This window comes from Triticum urartu, chromosome 1A, assembly GCF_056163025.1.
Source record: "Triticum urartu cultivar PI428250 chromosome 1A, HENAU_Tu73, whole genome shotgun sequence".
In the NCBI taxonomy this organism is placed as follows: domain Eukaryota; kingdom Viridiplantae; phylum Streptophyta; class Magnoliopsida; order Poales; family Poaceae; genus Triticum; species Triticum urartu.
In genome coordinates this window covers 5666727-5688697 of record NC_141873.1, presented here as the reverse complement: position 1 = coordinate 5688697, position 21971 = coordinate 5666727, and the positions used below count along the sequence as shown (strand labels likewise).

The following is a 21971-nucleotide window of genomic DNA, read 5'->3' as shown; positions in this document are numbered from 1 at the left end:
ATTACCTGTAATTATATATCCTCACTATATATTCTTTTCTGTGGTATTATGCAGGATGAATATGTATGAAATGAAAAAAGGTGGACGCTATGGCATTGGGTTCATTGACCCAGATACCGTTAATGAATACACATGGAAATTGGAATGGTGTAGAAAAGATGTAGAGAACAACATGCTAGAATTCTTAAAGCGCCTCAATAGCAATGAAGATATACTACTTCCTTACAACTTCGAGTGAGTCACACTGTCTTGTACTACAAATTCTGTTTTTGCTTACTAGCTAGATGTTAATAAGTGTATAGGGTTTAGGGTTATAGTTGATTAGTGTTATGCACATGCCCACTTAATTTATACATGCAAACGTAGGCGCATGCAGGTACCACTGGATCTTGTTAGACATTAAAGTTGACGAAGGATATGTTGAAGTACTGGACTCACTACTTAAAAAATATAGTGACTACAGCATCGTGAAGGGGATAGTCAACAGGTAATTTCAATCATTATTAACTATATATCGGCCTATTTAGTTCGTCATTTCCTGATATGAACTATTTTTAATAACCCCTTTATTAATTTTCTTTGCCGGCGGGCAGGGCTTGGGCAAAGTACATCAAGGTGACTCTAGGAAAATGGCGACAAAAGCTATTTTGGTATCGACCCAAGGTAAGTAATTAAGTAGTACTAGCTAACTAGCTACCATCTATTTAATTCTTGTTTCAATACCATTAATTAATTAACATGCTTGATTAATTATTATCTGATTAAATTCTATTCTCGTAAAGGCCCTGAAGCAGGCGCCGGGGACTGAAGAGTGTGCATACTACGTTTGCGAGAACATTCGCATGATGGCGTCCGAAAGGAGCAGATCTGATAGACAGCAATGGGTACGTTTGCCAGAACACTATTCACAAATCTTACATGATTGTCGATATCTAGTCACACAACTAATACACATGCATATTGATCTCCTCCTTAACAGTTCCATGATGTGCGGTAGCAGCTCCTATCAACGGAGTGCATATGAGCACTTCAAGAGGAAATAGCGGGATTTTTGCTCGACCAGGTCATAGATCCCAAAGGAGATACTATTACCCGCTACCGCCCCCATGAACCACTTGTCATCGTGCTCCGAAGGCACCAAGGCAACATGTAGGAGAAATTGTATATATATACATGTGTATGTGTGAATAATTAATGGTGCTTGTGAGACATTCGATTATATATATATATGATCGGTTCTACGAGAAAATCTATTTATATATATGCATAACGTGTACAATATGTAGTATCTTAAAATACCAGCAAACAAAAAAGAATTAAATGGAAAGCACAAAATTAATGGGAAAATAAAAATTAAAACCAAACCCCCCCAACATTTAGTATCGGTTGGTGCTACCAACCGGTACTAATGGTCTACCAGCACCCGGGCCTGGCTCGTGCCACGTGGTGGCACTTTAGCGCCGGTTCGTGCAGAACCGGTAGTAAAGCCCGGTTCTGCACTAGTGAATCAGAGTGCTAAGAAAATCATTGTTGTTGGTATTGGTGAAATCACACAATTTAGTATTATCTTGAGCCATCGTGACAAGCAAGCAATCCGACACGCGAGCAAACAAGAAGCAAACAAAAAAGAGGCGAACGGAAAAGAGAGGGCGAATAAAACGGCAAGGGTAAAGTGTGGGAGAGGAAAATGAGAGGCAAATGGCAAATAATGTAATGCGGGAGATAAGGGTTTGTGATGGGTACTTGGTATGTTGACTTTTGCGTAGACTCCCCGGCAACGGCGCTAGAAATCCTTCTTGCTACCTCTTGAGAACTGCGTTGGTTTTCCCTTGAAGAGGAAAGGGTGATGCAGTAAAGCAGCGTAAGTATTTCCCTCAGTTTTTGAGAACCAAGGTATCAATCCAGTAGGAGGCCACGCATGAGTCCCTTGCACCTACACAAACAAATAAATCCTCGCAACCAACGCGATAAGGGGTTGTCAATCCCTACACGGTCACTTACGAGAGTGAGATCTGATAGATATGATAAGATAATATTTTTGGTATTTTTATGATAAAGATGCAAAGTAAAATAGAAGGCAATAAAAATAACTAAGTGTTGGAAGATTAATATGATGTAAAATAGACCCGGGGGCCATAGGTTTCACTAGTGGCTTCTCTCAAGGGCATAAGTATTACGGTGGGTGAACAAATTACTGTTGAGCAATTGATATAATTGAGCATAGTTATGAGAATATCTAGGTATGATCATGTATATAGGCATCACATCCGAGACAAGTAGACCGACTCCTGCCTGCATCTACTACTATTACTCCACACATCGACCGCTATCCAGCATCCATCTAGAGTATTAAGTTCATAAGAACAGAGTAACGCTTTAAGCAAGATGACATGATGTAGAGGGATAAACTCATGCAATATGATATAAACCCCATCTTGTTATCCTCGATGGCAACAATACAGTACGTGCCTTGCTGCCCCTACTGTCATTGGGGAAGGACACCGCAAGATTGAACCCAAAGCTAAGCACTTCTCCCATTGCAAGAAAGATCAATCTAGTAGGCCAAACCAAACTGATAATTTGAAGAGACTAGCAAAGATAACCAATTATACATAAAAGAATTCAGAGGAGAATCAAATATTTTTCATAGCTAAACTTGATCATAAACCCACAATTCATCGGTCTCAACAAACACACCGCAAAAGAAGATTACATCGAATAGATCTCCACGAGAGAGGGGGAGAACATTGTATTGAGATCCAAAAAGAGAGAAGAAGCCATCTAGCTAATAACTATGGACCCGAAGGTCTGAGGTAAACTACTCAAACATCATCGGAGAGGCTATGGTGTTGATGTAGAAGCCCTCCGTGATCGATGCCCCCTCCGGCGGAGCGCCGGAACAGGCCCGAAGATGGGATCTCATGGGTACAGAAGGTTGCGGCGGTGGAATTAGGTTTTTGGCTCCGTTTCTGGTAGTTTGGGGGTACGTAGGTATATATAGGAGGAAGGAGTACGTCGGTGGAGCAATGTGGGGCCCACGAGGGTGGAGGGCGCGCCTGGGGGGGGGGCGTAGGCGCGCCCCCTACCTCGTGCCCTCCTGGTTGATGTCTTGGCGTAGGGTCCAAGTCCTCTGGATCAGGTACGTTCCGAAAATCACGTTCCCGAAGGTTTCATTCCGTTTGGACTATGTTTGATATTCTTTTTCTGTGGAACTCTGAAATAGGAAAAAAGGCAGCAATTCTGGGCTGGGCCTCCGGTTAATAGGTTAGTCCCCAAAAAATATATAGAAGTGTATAATAAATCCCAATAATGTCCAAAATAGAATATAATATAGCATGGAACAATAAAAAATTATAGATACGTTGGAGACGTATCAGTATCTATCTGAAGTAAGAATTTTTTTCTTTCAGAAAGAAGATAAGAACAAGAGGCTCACCACGGTGGTGTCGGCGATGAGATCCGCGCAGGCGATCGACGACGGTGAAGACGGGGACGGGACGTGACGGACTGCTAAACCTAGACAAATCTCGGGGAAAATGGAGCTCGGAGGTCGAGTTTCGAGAGGAGAAAGATTAACTACTGTGGCTCAGACATTTCATTGAACACCTCATGCGCATAGGAGGTGAGCTAGAGCACCCAAATGCCCTCCCCTCGTCGGCCAGAAAAAACAGAGCACGGTGGAGTGCTCTGCTGCGGCAATGGGGTATATATAGGCAACTCATTTGTCCCGGTTCATGGCTGGAACCGGGACTAAAGCTCCACCTTCTGTCCCGGTTCGAGCCATGAACTGGGACCAATGGCTGTGGGCCAGGAGCAAGGCCCATTGGTCCCGGTTCGTGCCTTGAACCGGGACAAATGGGTCAAAACGAACCGGGACCAATGCCCACGAGGCCCCGGCCGGCCCCCTGGGCTCACGAACCGGGACTAATGCACCCCATGGGTCCCGGTTCGTGCAGAACCGGGACTAATGGACTGGCCATGCCCGAACGAAAGCCCTGTTTTCTACTAGTGATACTTATCCATAGATAGTCTATAAGCTATCGATCATGTACAAAACAATGCATGTCTTTGTAATTACTTTTGGCACTATTAAACTATTAATCATTAATTAATTTATTATTTATGAGTCATTTAGAGTGTGGGCTCCACGACATGCAAGTTAATTGGGAAGTTAAACTTTAGACTACCCACAGTGGGAGTAACATAGGTGGTAACATCACACTTATCTAGTCAAAATAGATGATGTGGCATGTAATTAATGAAGAAAGAAAGGCATGTGGTAAGGCTGGTCACAATGGGCAGGAACATAAGCTAGTAACCTACACACTTCCCTAGACTATGTTACTACCTCCATAGTGGGTAGGAATATGTATGTAGTGTCATGCAACGATGTATTTATTAGGTCATAGACTCATTGTTTCTTGGAGTGTGTGATGTTCCGGTAACTTAGCTAGTACAATGATGTATTTATTAGGTCATAGACTCATTGTTTCTTGGAGTGTGTGATGTTCCGGTAACTTAGCTAGTACAACGATGTATTTATTAGGTCATAGACTCATTGTTTCTTGGAGTGTGTGATGTTCCGGTAACTTAGCTAGTTACCGCAAGCAGCTTGTAACTAGCTAAGTTACCGGAACATCACACACTCCAAGAAACAATGGGTCTATAACCTAATAAATACATCGTTGCATGACACTACATAGATGTTTCTACCCATTATGGAGGTAGTAACATAATATAGGAAAATGTGTGAGTTACTAGCTTATGTTCTTGCCCATTGTGACCAGCCTAACATAGCTAGTTACTATAACATCACACATATCAAGAAAAGATGAGTCTACAACCTAATAAATGAAGAGATGCATGACACAATACATGCATGTTACTACTCTAAGTTACTTCCCACTGTGAGTAGTCTTAGTAATATTTCATATTTTCACATTCAATGTTTATGCTATTAGTGCTTTCACGCCATGTAGAAATATTGGGCGTCTTGAGCCATGCTGATTTAAGATAGAGGCTTTTTTTTTTCTTCCGTTTCAATGCACGGCTATGTTTGCTAGTAATATAGCAATACCAAGTTAGATTGGAAAGTCAGAGAAGCACGCACCTACCAAGCCCTGCACGGCAGTTCGATTGCCTCGTGATTCATGAAGTAGTTGGATCTCGCATGAGGGCACAGTAAGTTTTAAGTGGCAGTCGTTTAAACTTACAATTTTTTATCCGAAACTTGCGTTGTTCTTACTCGCTTTTACCAAGTTTCTTAAATAAAAATTTAAGATTTTTTTTCTCAGTCGTAGGACAAAATATAGTGATTTTATTATTTATGTGTACTAAGTTTCAAGAGCTGAAATTTAAATTTTTAAAATTCATCAAAACATATAAAAAACCAGATCTTATTTGAAAGCCCTCATCACGAGAAGACGAATATGAAAACATAACTTAATTTTGACTTTTTGTTCAAACGATAAGTTTGAAAATCAGAGGCCAAAAATAAAAGCTTGCCCGAGGGATTGCGTGCCGTGAGACCTGCGCGCCACAAATCCTCTCCCGAAGTTAGATGAACGTTGGGATGACATGGCTAACAGTCAATAGGTTTCCATTGAGGTCTGCATGACCCCAGTACACCGTTGGATATGGTAGTCTGACAGCCCACGAGGCAGAGATTCATGGTGGGGCACATCCTTGTCATCCCAGCCAACGTCAGAGAGAATGCGTAGAGGTAAAGGCTCGTGATTCTCTCAGCGACTGCTTCATAAAATCTGACTTCTAACCTCTAACTAACATATTCTTAATGGGTGAATGTAACATATAACTAGCATCATGTAAAAGTTTCTTAATATCCATAAGTCTTTTGTTCCCAATGCTGATAAAGAAACATTAGTCTCATTAATGGGTATATAACTACCAACAATGCTAGTACGTTATTTGTTGGAAGATGATTAGATTAATTAGTGCTCGTCATTCGTGGCACATAGCCATCAGACCTGCAGACCAATTAATATTTCTTAAGGGGTGATTGTAATATGTTACTACCACAAAGTGTAGTAAGTGTATAATTATCAAAAAAATGTCCTCTTAATATCCTTAGTAATATGGCGACAGATGGTTATCTTAACCAATGTTCATCGATTGTGATACATTACCAATAAAACTGCAGTGTAATAAATAATTCATTGTTATTTGATCCTATACGCTCAATCTAAATAATAGTTGTACCATTTTTTAGTCAACCTTTGACACATGAAGATCTCACCGTGTATCCCGGATGATGAGTATGGTATGCAAGACAATGTCATCAAGGAGCCTCGCCCAGAGTGCAATGTGCAAGTATCATCGGAGAGACTATTCATAAGATGAAACCCCGCACACCCCAGATGGACCCCATGAGGGAATGCAGCGGCTATGGGCAGCGTTAGGTCAATACCACCACACCTAGAAACACAAGATCCATGACATTTCAATAAGTAAAATGATGGAGCAAGAACAAGCGAGAGAGGCAAAAAGTGTATGAAAAATAGTAGATTACTATTCGATTTTGTGTCGCTTCGATCGTTCATCACCTCTTAAATATATACTATGAGGCAGCCGGACTTCCTTTACAAGAATGAAACTCAAAATCATGTCAAAAACCTCAAATTCTTACCTAATTAGGCACCTTCTCATTTGAGATCATTTGTGAGTCATTTTAGGCTATCAAATATCACAATTAACGTAGGATTCTTTGAATTTCATACCTTAGTGTTCGACATTAAGGGACTATCAAGCGTGTATGGGTAACTTGGTGCGCCCCTACAGGGTTTGATCTATTCAAATGGCCTTGTCTGCAGTTATCGACAAGTTGGAGATTTTGTACTAGATCATAAAATAACTCCAACCATAATTGCTAAAACTTGCCCACTATTTGCTAGTTTTTAAATTATGAACTAGTTCAACTAATAAATAAACTTACCAACAATTTAAGTGCCATGGAATTACTTGCTTTTAGGTGATGCAAGGAAGGATTCGTGATGATGTATAATGTTTCCGGAATGGAATATATGGTTCTTATATGACTTGTTTCCTTATACGCTCTCTTGCCTTATCTCCGTAGACACAAGTTGTAACATGTCTCCATATATTGCTTAGTTCTTCCCGCTTAACCCACACATACCCCTCTCCATATATTGCCAACATTCTATAAACATTCATGTAATAGTCCTGTCAGCCTTAGAATATATTGTGCTTTGCACTTATGTACCTTGAACTAAGTCCCGCTCGCCAGTGAGTTATCCTAGGTTGGCTTTGGGAAGTGCCCTCAAGGGGGTGCAGCACTTCACCAGGCCCATCATCAGCCGCATGGTATGTGCTTCACTGGCGTCCACACATCGTATCACTATGTCACTGACCTAGATCAGCTTCTCGGACAACGATACCCAACCAAGGCGCATCAGCCACAATATCTTTGAAGTAACCCACATGACTGGAAAGGATACCAAAACGCCTCGATGACCTAAATAACAACATCTTGATGTGATCCATAGTGTCTGAGCGTTGTTTAGAAAACCATTTATTTTGCTCCTAGCACATAGGAGCTAGAGATGAATGAAGGAAATATGCCCTAGAGGCAATAATAAAGTTATTATTTATTTCCTTATTTCATGATAAATGTTTATTATTCATGCTAGAATTGTATTAACCGGAAACATAATACATGTGTGAATACATAGACAAACAGAGTGTCACTAGTATGCCTCTACTTGACTAGCTCGTTAATCAAAGATGGTTATGTTTCCTAACCATGGACAAAGAGTTGTTATTTGATTAACGGGATCACATCATTAGGTGAATGATCTGATTGACATGACCCATTCCATTAGCTTAGCACCCGATCGTTTAGTATGTTGCTATTGCTTTCTTCATGACTTATACATGTTCCTATATCTATGAGATTATGCAACTCCCGTTTGCCGGAGGAACACTTTGTGTGCTACCAAACATCACAACGTAACTGGGTGATTATAAAGGAGCTCTACAGGTGTCTCCAAAGGTAAATGTTGGGTTGGCGTATTTCGAGATTAGGATTTGTCACTCCGATTGTCGGAGAGGTATCTCTGGGCCCTCTCGGTAATGCACATCACATAAGCCTTGCAAGCATTACAACTAATGAGTTAGTTGGGAGATGATGTATTACGGAACGAGTAAAGAGACTTGCCGGTAACGAGATTGAACTAGGTATCGAGATACCGACGATCGAATCTCGGGCAAGTAACATACCGATGACAAAGGGAACAACGTATGTTGTTATGCGGTCTGACCGATAAAAGATCTTCGTAGAATATGTAGGAGCCAATATGAGCATCCAGGTTCCGCTATTGGTTATTGACCGGAGACGTGTCTCGGTCATGTCTACATTGTTCTCGAACCCGTAGGGTCCGCACGCTTAAGGTTTCGATGACAGTTATATTATGAGTTTATGAGTTTTGATGTACCGAAGGAGTTCGGGGTCCCGGATGAGATCGGGGACATGACGAGGAGTCTCGAAGTGGTCGAGACATAAAGATTGATATATTGGAAGCCTATATTTGAATATCGGAAGTGTTCCGGGTGAAATCAGGATTTTACCGGATCACCGGGAGGTTACCGGAACTCCCCGGGAGGTATATGGGCCTTAGTGGGCCTTAGTGGAAGAGAGTAGAGGTGGCCAGGGCTGGGCCGCGCACCCCTCCCCCCTAGTCCGAATAGGACAAGGAGAGAGGGGGCTTGCGCCCCTCTTCCTTCTCTCTCTCCTCTTTCCCACTTAACGAATCCTATTCCAACTAGGAAAGGGGGGGAATCCTACTCCCGGAGGGAGTAGGACTCCTCCTGGCGCGCCCTATCATGGCCGGCTGCACCCCCCCCCTTTGAGCCTTTATATACGAAGGCAGGAAGCACCCCTAGGAACACAAGTTGATCCACGTGATCATATTCTTAGCCGTGTGCGGTGCCCCCTTCTACCATAGTCCTCGATAATATTGTAGCAGTGCTTAGGCGAAGCCCTGCGACAGTAGTTCATCAAGATCGTCACCACGCCGTCGTGCTGACGGAACTCTTCCTCGACACTTTGCTGGATCGGAGTCCGGGGATCTTCATTGAGCTGAACGTGTGCTAGAACTCGGAGGTGCCGTAGTTTCGGTGCTTGATCGGTCGAGACGAGAAGACGTACGACTACATCAACCGCGTTGTGCTAACGCTTCCGCTCTCGGTCTACAAGGGTACGTAGATCACACTCTCCCCTCTCGTTGCTATGCATCACCATGATCTTGCGTGTGCTTAGGAAAATTTTGAAATTAATACGTTCCCCAATAGTGGTATCAGAGCCTAGGTTTTATGTGTTGATGTTATTTGCACGAGTAGAACACAAGTGAGTTGTGGGCGATATAAGTCATACTGCTTACCAGCATGTCATACTTTGATTCGGCGGTATTGTTGGACGAAGCGGCCCGGACCGACATTACGCGTACGCTTACGCGAGACTGGTTCTCCCGACGTGCTTTGCACATAGGTGGCTTGCGGGTGACAGTTTCTCCAACTTTAGTTGAACCGAGTGTGGCTACACCCAGTCCTTGCGAAGGTTAAAACAGCACCAACTTGACAAACTATCATTGTGGTTTTGATGCATAGGTAAGATTGGTTCTTGCTTAAGCCCGTAGCAGCCACGTAAAACTTGCAACAACAAAGTAGAGGACGTCTAACTTGTTTTTGCAGGGCATGTTGTGATGTGATATGGTCAAGACATGATGCTAAATTTTATTGTATGAGATGATCATGTTTTGTAACCGAGTTATCGGCAACTGGCAGGAGCCATATGGTTGTCGCTTTATTGTATGCAATGCAATCGCACTGTAATGCTTTACTTTATCACTAAGCGGTAGCGATAGTCGTGGAAGCATAAGATTGGCGAGACGACAACGATGCTACGATGGAGATCAAGGTGTCGCGCCGGTGACGATGGTGATCATGGCGGTGCTTCGAAGATGGAGATCACAAGCACAAGATGATGGTGGCCATATCATATCACTTATATTGATTGCATGTGATGTTTATCTTTTATGCATCTTATCTTGCTTTGATTGACGGTAGCAATATAAGATGATCTCTCACTAAATTTCAAGATAAAAGTGTTCTCCCTGAGTATGCACCGTTGCCAAAGTTCGTCGTGCCCAGACACCACGTGATGATCGGGTGTGATAAGCTCTACGTCCATCTACAACGGGTGCAAGCCAGTTTTGCACACGCAGAATACTCAGGTTATACTTGACGAGCCAAGCATATACAGATATGGCCTCGGAACACGGAGACCGAAAGGTCGAGCGTGAATCATATAGTAGATATGATCAACATAGTGATGTTCACCAATGAAACTACTCCATCTCACGTGATGATCGGACATGGTTTAGTTGATTTGGATCACGTAATCACTTAGAGGATTAGAGGGATGTCTATCTAAGTGGGAGTTCTTAAGTAATATGATTAATTGAACTTAAATTTATCATGAACTTAGTCCTGGTAGTATTTTGCAAATTATGTTGTAGATCAATAGCTCACGTTGTTGCTTCCCTGTGTTTATTTTGATATGTTCCTAGAGAAAATTGTGTTGAAAGATGTTAGTAGCAATGATGCGGATTGGATCCGTGATCTGAGGTTTATCCTCATTGTTGCACAGAAGAATTATGTCCTTGATGCACCGCTAGGTGACGGACCTATTGCAGGAGCAGATGCAGACGTTATGAACGTTTGGCTAGCTCAATATGATGACTACTTGATAGTTTAGTGCACCATGCTTAATGGCTTAGAATCGGGACTTCAAAGACGTTTTGAACGTCATGGAGCATATGGGATGTTCCAGGAGTTGAAGTTAATACTTCAAGCAAATACCCGAGTTGAGAGATATGAAGTCTCCAACAAGTTCTATAGCTAAAAGATGGAGGAGAATTGCTCAACTAGTGAGCATGTGCCCAGATTGTCTGAGTACTACAATCGCTTCAATCAAGTGGGAGTTAATCTTCCAGATAAGATAGTGATTGACAGAATTCTCTAGTCACCATCACCAATTTAGTAGAACTTCGTGATGAACTATGATATGCAAGGGATAACGGAAACGATTCCCAAGCTCTTCGTAATGCGGAAATTGACGAAGGTAGAAATCGAGAAAAAACATCAAGTGTTGATGGTAGACAAGACCACTAGTTTCAAGGAAAGGGCAGAGGGTAGAAGGGGAACTTCAAGAAGAACAGCAAGCAAGTTGCTGCTCAAGTGAAGAAGCCCAAGTCTGGTCCTAAGCCTGAGACTAAGTGTTTCTACTGCAAAGGGACTGGTCACTGGAAGCAGAACTACCCCAAGTGATTGGCAGATAAGAAGGATGGCAAAGTGAACATAAGTATATTTGATATACATGTTATTGATGTGTACTTTACTAGTGTTTATAGCAACCCCTCAGTATTTGATACTAGTTCGGTTGCTAAGATTAGTAACTCGAAACGGGAGTTGCAGAAAAAACAGAGACTAGTTAAGGGTGAAGTGACGATGTGTGTTGGAAGTGGTTCCAAGATTGATATGATCATCATCGCACACTCCCTATACTTTCGGGATTAGTGTTGAACCTGAATAAGTGTTATTTGGTGTTTACGTTGAGCATGAATATGATTTGATCATGTTTATTGTAATACGGTTATTCATTTAAGTAAGAGAATAAATTGTTGTTCTGTTTACATGAATAAAACCTTATATGGTTACACACCCAATGAAAATAGTTCGTTGGATCTCGATCGTAGTGATACACATAATCATAATATTGAAACCAAAAGATGCAAAGTTAATAATGATAGTGCAACTTATTTGTAGCACTGTCGTTTAGGTCATATTGGTGTAAAGCGCATGAAGAAACTCCATGCTGATGGAATTTTGGAATCACTTGATTATGAATCACTTGATGCTTGCGAACCATGCCTCATGGGCAAGATGACTAAGACTCCGTTCTCCGGAGCGAGCAACTGACTTATTGGAAATAATAAATACTGATGTATGCGGTCCGATGAGTGTTAAGGCTCACGACAAGTATCATTATTTTCTGAACTTCACAGATGATTTGAGCAGATATGGGTATATCTACTTGATGAATCATAAGTCTGAAACATTTGAAAAGTTCAAAGAATTTCAGAGTGAAGTGGAAAATCATCGTAACAAGAAAATAAAGTTTCTACGATCTGATCGTAGAGAAGAGTATTTGAATTACGAGTTTGGTCTTCAGTTAAAACAATGTGAAATAGTTTCACTACTCACGCCACCTGGAACACCACAGTGTAATGGTGTGTTCGAACATCGTAATCGTACTTTATTTGATATGGTGCGATCTATGATGTCTCTTACAGATTTACCGCTATTGTTTTGGGGTTATGCATTAAAGGCAGCTGCATTCACGTTTAAATAGGGCACCATCAAAAATCCGTTGAGACGACGCCTTATGAACTGTGGTTTGGCAAGAAACCAAAGTTGTCGTTTCTGAAAGTTTGGGGCTGCGATGCTTATGTGAAAAAACTTCAACCTGATAAGCTCGAACCCAAATCGGAGAAATGTGTCATCATAGGATATCCAAAGGAAACTATTGGATACACCTTCTATCACTGATCCGAAGGCAAGACCTTTTGTTGCTAAATTCGGAAACTTTCTGGAGAAGGAGTTTCTCTCGAAAGAAGTGAGTGGGAGGAAAGTATAATTTGATGAGGTAACTGTACCTGCTCCCTTATTGAAAAGTAGTACATCACAGAAACCTGTTTCTATGACACCTACACCAATTAGTGAGGAAGCTAATGATAATGATCATGAAACTTTAGAACAAGATACTACGGAACCTCGTAGATCAACCAGAGTAAGATCCGCGCCAGAGTGGTACGGTAATCCTGTTCTGGAAATCATGCTACTAAATCATAATGAACCTACGAACTATGAAGAAGCGATGGTGAGCCTAGATTCCACGAAATGGCTTGAGGCCACGAAATCTGAGATGAGATCCATGTATGAGAACAAAGTATGGACTTTGATTGACTTGCCCAATGATCGGCGAGCCATTGAGATTAAATGGATCTTCAAGAGGAAGACGGACGCTGATAGTAGTGTTACTATCTACAAAGCTAGAATTGTCGCAAAAGGTTTTCGACAAGTTCAAGGTGTTGACTATGATGAGAGTTTCTCACTCGTATCTATGCTTAAGTCTGTCCGTATCATGTTAGCAATTGCCGCATTTTATGAAATCCAGCAAATGGATGTCAAAACTGCATTCCTGAATGGATTTCTGGAAGAAGAGTTGTATATGATGCAGCCAGAAGGTTTTGTCGATCCAAAAGGAGCTAACAAAGTGTGTGCAAGCTCCAGCGATCCATTTATGGACTGGTGCAAGCCTCTCGGAGTTGGAATGAACGCTTTGATAGTATGATCAAAGCATATAGTTTTATACAGACTTGCGGTGAAGCCTGTATTTACAAGAAAGTGAGTGGGAGCAGTACAACATTTCTGATAAGTATATGTGAATGACATATTGTTGATCGGAAATAATGTAGAATTATTCTGCAAAGCATAAAGGAGTGTTTGAAAGGAGTTTTTTCAAAGAAAGACCTCGGTGAAGCTGCTTACATATTGAGCATCAAGATCTATAGAGATAGATCCAAATGCTTGATAATTTTTTTCAATGAGTACATACCTTGACAATATTTTGGAGTAGTTCAAAAATGGAACAGTCAAAGAAAGAGTTCTTGGCTGTGTTACAAGGTATGAAATTGAGTAAGACTCAAAGCCCGACCACGGCAGAAGATAGAAAGAGAATGAAAGTCATTCCCTATGCCTCAGCCATAGGTTCTATAAAGTATGCCATGCTGTGTACCAGATCTATTGTATACCCTACCACTGAGTTTGGCAAGGGAGTACAATAGTGATCTAGGAGTAGATCACTGGACAACGGTCAAAATTATCCTTAATGGAATAAGGATATGTTTCTCAATTATGGAAGTGACAAAAGGTTCGTCGTAAAGGGTTACGCCGATGCAAGTTTTGACACTAATCTAGATGAATCTAAGTCTCAATCTAGATACATATTGAAAGTGGGAGCAATTAGCTAGAGTAGCTCCGTGCAGAGCATTGTTGACATAAATATTTGCAAAATACTTACGGATCTGAATATAACAGACCCGGTGACTAAAATTATCTCACAAGCAAAACATGATCACACCTTAGTACTCTTTGGGTGTTAATCACATAGCGATGTGAACTAGATTACTGACTCTAGTAAACCCTTTGGGTGTTGGTCACATATCGATGTGGACTATGGGTGTTAATCACATGGTGATGTGAACTATTGCTGTTAAATTACATGGCGATGTGAACTAGATTATTGACTCTAGTGCAAGTGGGAGACTGAAGGAAATATGCCCTAGAGGCAATAATAAAGTTATTATTTATTTCCTTATTTGATGATAAATGTTTATTATTCATGCTAGAATTGTATTAACCGGAAACATAATACATGTGTGAATACATAGACAAACAGAGTGTCACTAGTATGCCTCTACTTGACTAGCTCGTTAATCAAAGATGGTTATGTTTCCTAACCATGGACAAAGAGTTGTTATTTGATTAACGGGATCACATCATTAGGTGAATGATCTGATTGACATGACCCATTCCATCAGCTTAGCATCCGATCGTTTAGTATGTTGCTATTGCTTTCTTCATGACTTATACATGTTCCTATGACTATGAGATTATGCAACTCCCGTTTGCCGGAGGAACACTTTGTGTGATACCAAACGTCACAACGTAACTGGGTGATTATAAAGGAGCTCTACAGGTGTCTCCAAAGGTAAATGTTGGGTTGGCGTATTTCGAGATTAGGATTTGTCACTCCGATTGTCGGAGAGGTATCTCTGGGCCCTCTCGGTAATGCACATCACATAAGCCTTGCAAGCATTACAACTAATGAGTTAGTTGGGAGATGATGTATTACGGAACGAGTAAAGAGACTTGCCGGTAACGAGATTGAACTAGGTATTGAGATACCGACGATCGAATCTCGGGCAAGTAACATACCGATGACAAAGGGAACAACGTATGTTGTTATGCGGTCTGACCGATAAAAGATCTTCGTAGAATATGTAGGAGCCAATATGAGCATCCAGGTTCCGCTATTGGTTATTGACCGGAGACGTGTCTCGGTCATGTCTACATTGTTCTCGAACCCGTAGGGTCCGCACGCTTAAGGTTTCGATGACAGTTATATTATGAGTTTATGAGTTTTGATGTACCGAAGGAGTTCGGAGTCCCGGATGAGATCAGGGACATGACGAGGAGTCTCGAAGTGGTCGAGACATAAAGATTGATATATTGGAAGCCTATATTTGGATATCGGAAGTGTTCCGGGTGAAATCGGGATTTTACCGGATCACCGGGAGGTTACCGGAACTCCCCGGGAGGTATATGGGCCTTAGTGGGCCTTAGTGGAAGAGAGTAGAGGTGGCCAGGGCTGGGCCGCGCGCCCCTCCCCCCCTAGTCCGAATAGGACAAGGAGAGAGGGGGCCGGCGCCCCTCTTCCTTCTCTCTCTCCTCTTTCCCACTTAACGAATCCTATTCCAACTAGGAAAGGGGGGGAATCCTACTCCCGGAGGGAGTAGGACTCCTCCTGGCGCGCCCTATCATGGCCGGCCGCACCCCCCCCCTTTGAGCCTTTATATACGGAGGCAGAAAGCACCCCTAGGAACACAAGTTGATCCACGTGATCATATTCTTAGCCGTGTGCGGTGCCCCCTTCTACCATAGTCCTCGATAATATTGTAGCAGTGCTTAGGCGAAGCCCTGCGACAGTAGTTCATCAAGATCGTCACCACGCCGTCGTGCTGACGGAACTCTTCCCCGACACTTTGCTGGATCGGAGTCCGGGGATCATCATCGAGCTGAACGTGTGCTAGAACTCGGAGGTGCCGTAGTTTCGGTGCTTGATCGGTCGGGACGAGAAGACGTACGACTACATCAACCGCGTTGTGCTAACGCTTCCGCTCTCGGTCTACAAGGGTACATAGATCACACTCTCCCCTCTCGTTGCTATGCATCACCATGATCTTGCGTGTGCGTAGGAAAATTTTGAAATTACTACGTTCCCCAACAATGAGATCTCAAGCAAAGCAATCAAAATAATTTTAATTATGAAGTATTACTGTGCTTATGGATCTAGTAGATATGTTGCACACACGTATAACCTTATAAGTACATGCTTTTAGAAAAGGATGGCATCCCCTGACCTCTGCATCATTGAGTTGCAGACAACCACATTTATTAAAAGCAGAGTATCAAGATCCAGTGATGAAGTACAATTCAGACAAATAAGAAAGCCGTAATTTGAAAAAAAAATAGGCATATAAGCCTACACGCATAGTCTACTATTGGCAGACATCCATACAGGTTGTATGTATCCCGATGACATCTCCTAATGGTTGCACCCAGATACCTTCGTGTGGTTTAGTAATGAACACATATGGATCCATCCAGTAGCGCGGAAGATAGTGTGCAAAAAATGGTGCATACTCTGTGAAAAAATACAATCATTCCGACAATTACATACTGCCCAAAAGAAGGAACATCTTCCACATGGATACATGTCTTAGTTTTATGTTCAACCCACCTAACCAATTGCCAAATATATTTGATATACTAGTAGGTAGAGGCAAATTAAATGTCACATGAATTGTATGCCACAACAAAGTAGCAAAAGGACAAGCGATAAATAAATGTTGCACAATTTCCATCTGATCATAGAAACAACATTGTTTACTACCCTGCCACCTCTACTTTACCAAATTATCCTCAACGAGAATAACACCCGCATGAAAAAATCACATGAAAATCTTAATGTCACTAGTAGTTTTGCTGTATAGATGTTCCTTGAACGGAAACTGGTCAAGTGTTAATTAAATCTAAATAAATCGATTTAGTATAGAGCACCCCAGAAGTCTTGAACATCCAATGCTCTGCCTCATTAGTTAAGGTGACCCCCATCAAACTATGTACTAAATTAAGGTAGTCAATCCATTTATCACCACTCAGAGCTTCCCTGAACTGGATATTCAAAGGATTTAACCCTAATACCGTGCTTAGAAAACACTCCTTGCACTTCACATTATTGTATAGAGATGGATTATGTAAGGCTAAAGGCCCATCCCCAAGCCAGGCGTCCTCCCAAAAGCGCATGGTCTGACCATCCCCAACTTTGAAACATCCCTATTAAAGAAACCAACCTTCTTCCTCAACAAACACTTCCAAAAGGGTGAGTCGTTTGGCTGGACCGTAACTTGAGACAACGTTTTAGAGTCTAGACATTTGTTTCGCAATAACTGAATCCATACTCTGTCTTCCTTCGTAGCCAGCCTGTACATGACCTCTTATATTGAAGTAAGGTCGAACCCTATTACCATATTAACAATTTTCATTTCTAAAATATAGAGGGGGAAGAATGCAGTACAAGGACTGCATATTATGATTGTTTACTTATATAAAACATTGTGATTGGCCTTACCTAATCAGAAACCATGCGCCCATTAATCAAATTTTTGTGTAAAATATTATGATTATGTTTATATCCTTGTTTTTCTTAATATCATAACTTTATGATTGTTTACTTATATAAAACAAGCAATAACTATTTAGTCAATACATGAGAGATCATGCATATCAACTTTTCAAGCCTTTGCATATAGGTGAGTGTGTAGCTTGGGTTCCACTACAACCTCTAGTGGGAACTTGCGTGGTGTGGAAAGCCCGAAGATCTCATCCATGCTTAGTTCCATGCCATCAGGGAGCCTCCACACAAAGCCATGAAGAAGGTTGGCAAGGCTCAGCTGGATCACTTTCAACCCTAGATTGTATCCAGGGCACATTCTTCGGCCCGAACCGAATGGTAGCAGTTCATAGTCCTGCCCCTTGACGTCTAGCCTACTGTCGAGGAACCTCTCTGGCATAAACTCCTCTGGTGCTTCCCACAACTCTGGATCGCGACCAATGGACCACACACTGACTAGCACTTGTGTGCCGGATAGGATGTCATAGCCATCTATGGACGTGTCCTCGCGTGATAGGCGGGGCACAAGCATTGGTGCCACAGGGTGCAGCCGCATGGTCTCTTCATGATGGCCTCTACATAGGGAAGGCTCCACATGTCCTCTTCGGTGACCCACCGTGCTCGCCCCACCACACGGTCCAACTCCTCGGTTGCTTTGGCGAACAACGTTGGCTTTTTCAGAAGCTCTGAGATGGCCCATTCCACTGTGACCGCCGAGCTTTCAGTGCCGCCAGCAATGAGGTCCTGCACATGCCGTTTGATGGCTGTTAGTGTCAGTAGTTGGAATTGGTTGTGATGTGTAATTTCAAGATCTATGTATTTCCCACTTAAAATTGTTGGTCTTAAATGTGGCTAAAATGGACACATAGGATATTATGGGTATTGTAAAAGCTCCCCTTAAAAATATGGGTTTTCTTTGAATAGTTACTACAAGAAAAACTTTAACTTAAGATGTTATGACTAGAAGGGGATGGGAAGGAAATGATTACACGTGTAGGTTCTCTGATGATATGGAAAGTATTGTTCATTTAATTTTGTTGGTAAAATAGTTGATACACTAAGGAGAACAGACAAAGTTAATTAGTGGATTATAAGTTTTCCTGTTAAGGATATGCTAGGCATGCTATGTTATTTGTTTTCATTTAAATGTTTGTTGAGTAATAAAAAACTTTTGAGCCTTTTGATTTTTTGAGAGGTTCTGCTATTATGCAGACTAGGTTTCATTTGGTTGGTTTCTATGGCGGCGAGCCAAGACATGTGGGGTGCATGTACCTCGTTTCGGGAGTTTCACGTGAATGAAATCGGGATCGAAGGGCTTTTTAATTAAAAAAGTAACTTAGAGTGATACTACCGTATGAAATTATCAGAATCAATTGTGTCTCAGCTGGATGAGTATCTATGTGAGGTGATGGGATGAGATTTAATATTTTTTATGATGTACTGTCTTTGCTATGTGGGCCCTTTCACGATTTAAAGAGACAACAAATTTTACATATCAGAGGGTAAGAATTATATTTTGGACATAAGGGTAGGGCCTTCTTTGGCATGTAAACTCTTTTTTAGGTGGGTGTGAAGTCTGTTCTATTAATTATATGAATATCTCCTGCATGATTTGTAACAAAAAAAATTGAACTTGTTTGAAAAATTCCACTATTCCCCGTGTGCTTGGGTAAATGGATTACCAGTGCCCTCCATGTATAAATGTCCATCGAGGCAGAAAACCTTTAGTCTCACACCCATAGGCAATTAGGCAGGCAATGAAGTAGGTGTGTGGGCATGATTTGATGACCGAATAGATAGTAGTACAGAAAAGCGTACGTATTCGGTGCTTCCAGAGTATAGTACTTGTGTTACTCCCATAGGATTTCACATATTTAACAGTTTATAAAATTATGAAGAAATTTCACAACACTTATTCTACATACACACTTCCTCTGTCCGAAAAAATTTGTCCCTCAAATGGATGTATCTAGCACTTCAAATGGTTGTGTGTAGCACTTCAAATGTTTGTAGCTTAGGAGAAGCTTTTTCGGAGGGAGGGAGTATGTTATATTTAAGTAATTAAAATCTAAAATTCATTTGTAGCTTGAGACGCATAGAAAACACAAATCCAGCATTAATATCGTTGTTGATTGAATAAAGTCACGACCCGAATTGGATCTAGATCTTCTTCACAGTTAGATCGATTTGTCCTTTTGGTTTCTAGATCTTTGAATTGAAATCTGATTAGACTTTTTTGTGACATGTCATTTTTTAAGAAGCAGGCACCGTACCGTTTGCATTCAGCGTAGGGAAGGAAAGCACTGACCTGAGTGAAAGCCTTGACGCTGTCCCTGTTGAGCTTGACCTCAAGACTGGGGTCGCTGGCGTACTGGAGCAACACGTCCACCATATCCTTGCTCTCGAAGCTCTGCTCCTCGCGGCGTCGGCGCTCGCTGTGCTCATCCACCACGTGCTCCAGGAACTGGTCGAACATCTTGCTCAGCTTCTTCATCCTCTTGACATACCCCTGCAGATCCATCCAGTTGAGCCATGGAATTGAGTCGCCGATATTGAAGACGCCGTTGAGGAAGAAGAGCTCATCGAGCATCCACTTGAACTCCTCGGGCGTCGTGATCACGACGCCAGCTCCGTTCCGCACCTCCTTCTCCAGGTACTTCTTGCCCAGCACCATGCGGGTGATCACGTTCAGGCTCGCCGTGGACAGGTAGTCCTTGAGCACCAGCACGCGGCTAGCGCCGCCGCCGTACAGACCGCGAACGAGGGCCGCCGTCTCCTCGCTGCGGATGTACTCGTACGACTGGAGCCGCTTGGCGCTGAAGAGTTCGGTGAGGCACATCTTGCGGGCCTGCCGCCAGTAGGCGCCGTAGGGGGACCAGGTGATGTCGCTGTAGTTGTAGGTGGTGTACTTACCGGCGGCGGTTTTGGGGCGGTCTGTGAAGGCCACGTCGTGGGTCTTGAGGAAGAATTTGGCCATCTTCACCGACGAGCCGACCAGGACAGGGAACGACCCGAAACGGAGGTGCATCAGCGGGCCGTACTGCCGAGAGAGTGCGTGGATAGAGCGATGTGGTAGCTTGCCGATGAGGTTGAGGTTGCCTATGATCGGCCACGGCTTTGGGCCTGGAGGGAGGTTGTAGCCGCGGCTGCGGTGGCGGGAGAGGAGACAACTGACCAAGAGCACCGTGGCCAGCATCACACCAGGGAACGACGCAAGCTGCATCTGTATCGAAGTAGCGGTTCAGTTGTGGGTTTATGCAAGTGCCGTGCCCTATTGATGCCTTCAGGTTTTAGCTGTGGTGATCCTGGCTGAGGCTGCGTGTGGCCTACTACTTATTATAGATGGCGAGTTGGAAAGCAAAGATTCTGCACCCTAATATCTGGCAGTTTCTTCATAGCGACATGGCATTTTCTAGGATGAAGTCTAAGACTGACAACTTCCCAGAAAATGACACGTCGCTCTGAGATACTGCCATCCCACACAAAACTAAAAATGCCATCATAATCGTTCGAAATGCCATGTATGTGTTCTGACGAATGTTTGCCAGGTAACGTTACTGAAAGATCCTTATTTGGTCTACTGGAACCCACCGATCTTCCAGGATCGTTTGAAGAAAAAAAGATTCTGATGTGGTCAATGATCATCCGTATGTGGTACATGCTGTGGGCACAATTCCATACCCATGTCGTACATATAATGGATCACTACTGGCGCGCGCTGCCGCACATGTCCATTTTGACACCCTTAGTGGATTAATACAAATATGGAGGGTTCTATTTTGTTTCTTAATTGGCATGAAATAGTGTATACATTAGTAATTTTTTAGCTCATTTGGTCCATTATGCCAGTGGTGTCGTTGCGACCACCCTTCTTTTCATGTACCATATTTTTTGGTGGATTAGTTGGGGTTACATAGTCCAACAAAAAGGGCTAAATAATCTCATGTACTATTAAATGGCTTCAATTTTTTCACTAACATTGATCCGGGCCCACTACTGGAATCTAGGATTTCACCCAGTTCTAAAAATTTGCCAAGTTCCCTTAATCAAGGAACTAGGCAAACACCACCTTTCCCGAGGTTTTTTTTTTGCACTGGGCAAAGAAATCTTTACCGAGTTTAATTTTTTTCACTGGGCAAAGAAATCTTTGTTGAGTTTCTTTTCTTTTTGCACTTGGCAAAAAAATCTTTGCCGGGTTTATTTTCTTTTTGCACTGTGAAAAGAAATCTTTGCCGATTTCCTTTTTTGCACTTGGCAAACATTTCTTTTTTAATTTTGAAATTTCTTGCCCGTTCTCCAGGTATTTCTTTATTGCACAAGTTAAACATTTTTTTGCTCACCTTTCACTTGTTTCTTT

General features: G+C 42.3%; 1 pseudogene across 1 annotated transcript; it reads right to left on the bottom strand.

Annotated features, from left to right (window-relative positions):
- Positions 1-17712: 17712 nt before the first annotated feature.
- Positions 17713-20902, bottom strand: LOC125534689 (trimethyltridecatetraene synthase-like; annotated as a pseudogene). The gene is made up of 2 exons (XR_015615869.1): positions 19923-20902; positions 17713-18358 (listed from the first exon to the last, which is right to left on the bottom strand). The product of XR_015615869.1 is annotated as a trimethyltridecatetraene synthase-like (transcript).
- Positions 20903-21971: the final 1069 nt, after the last annotated feature.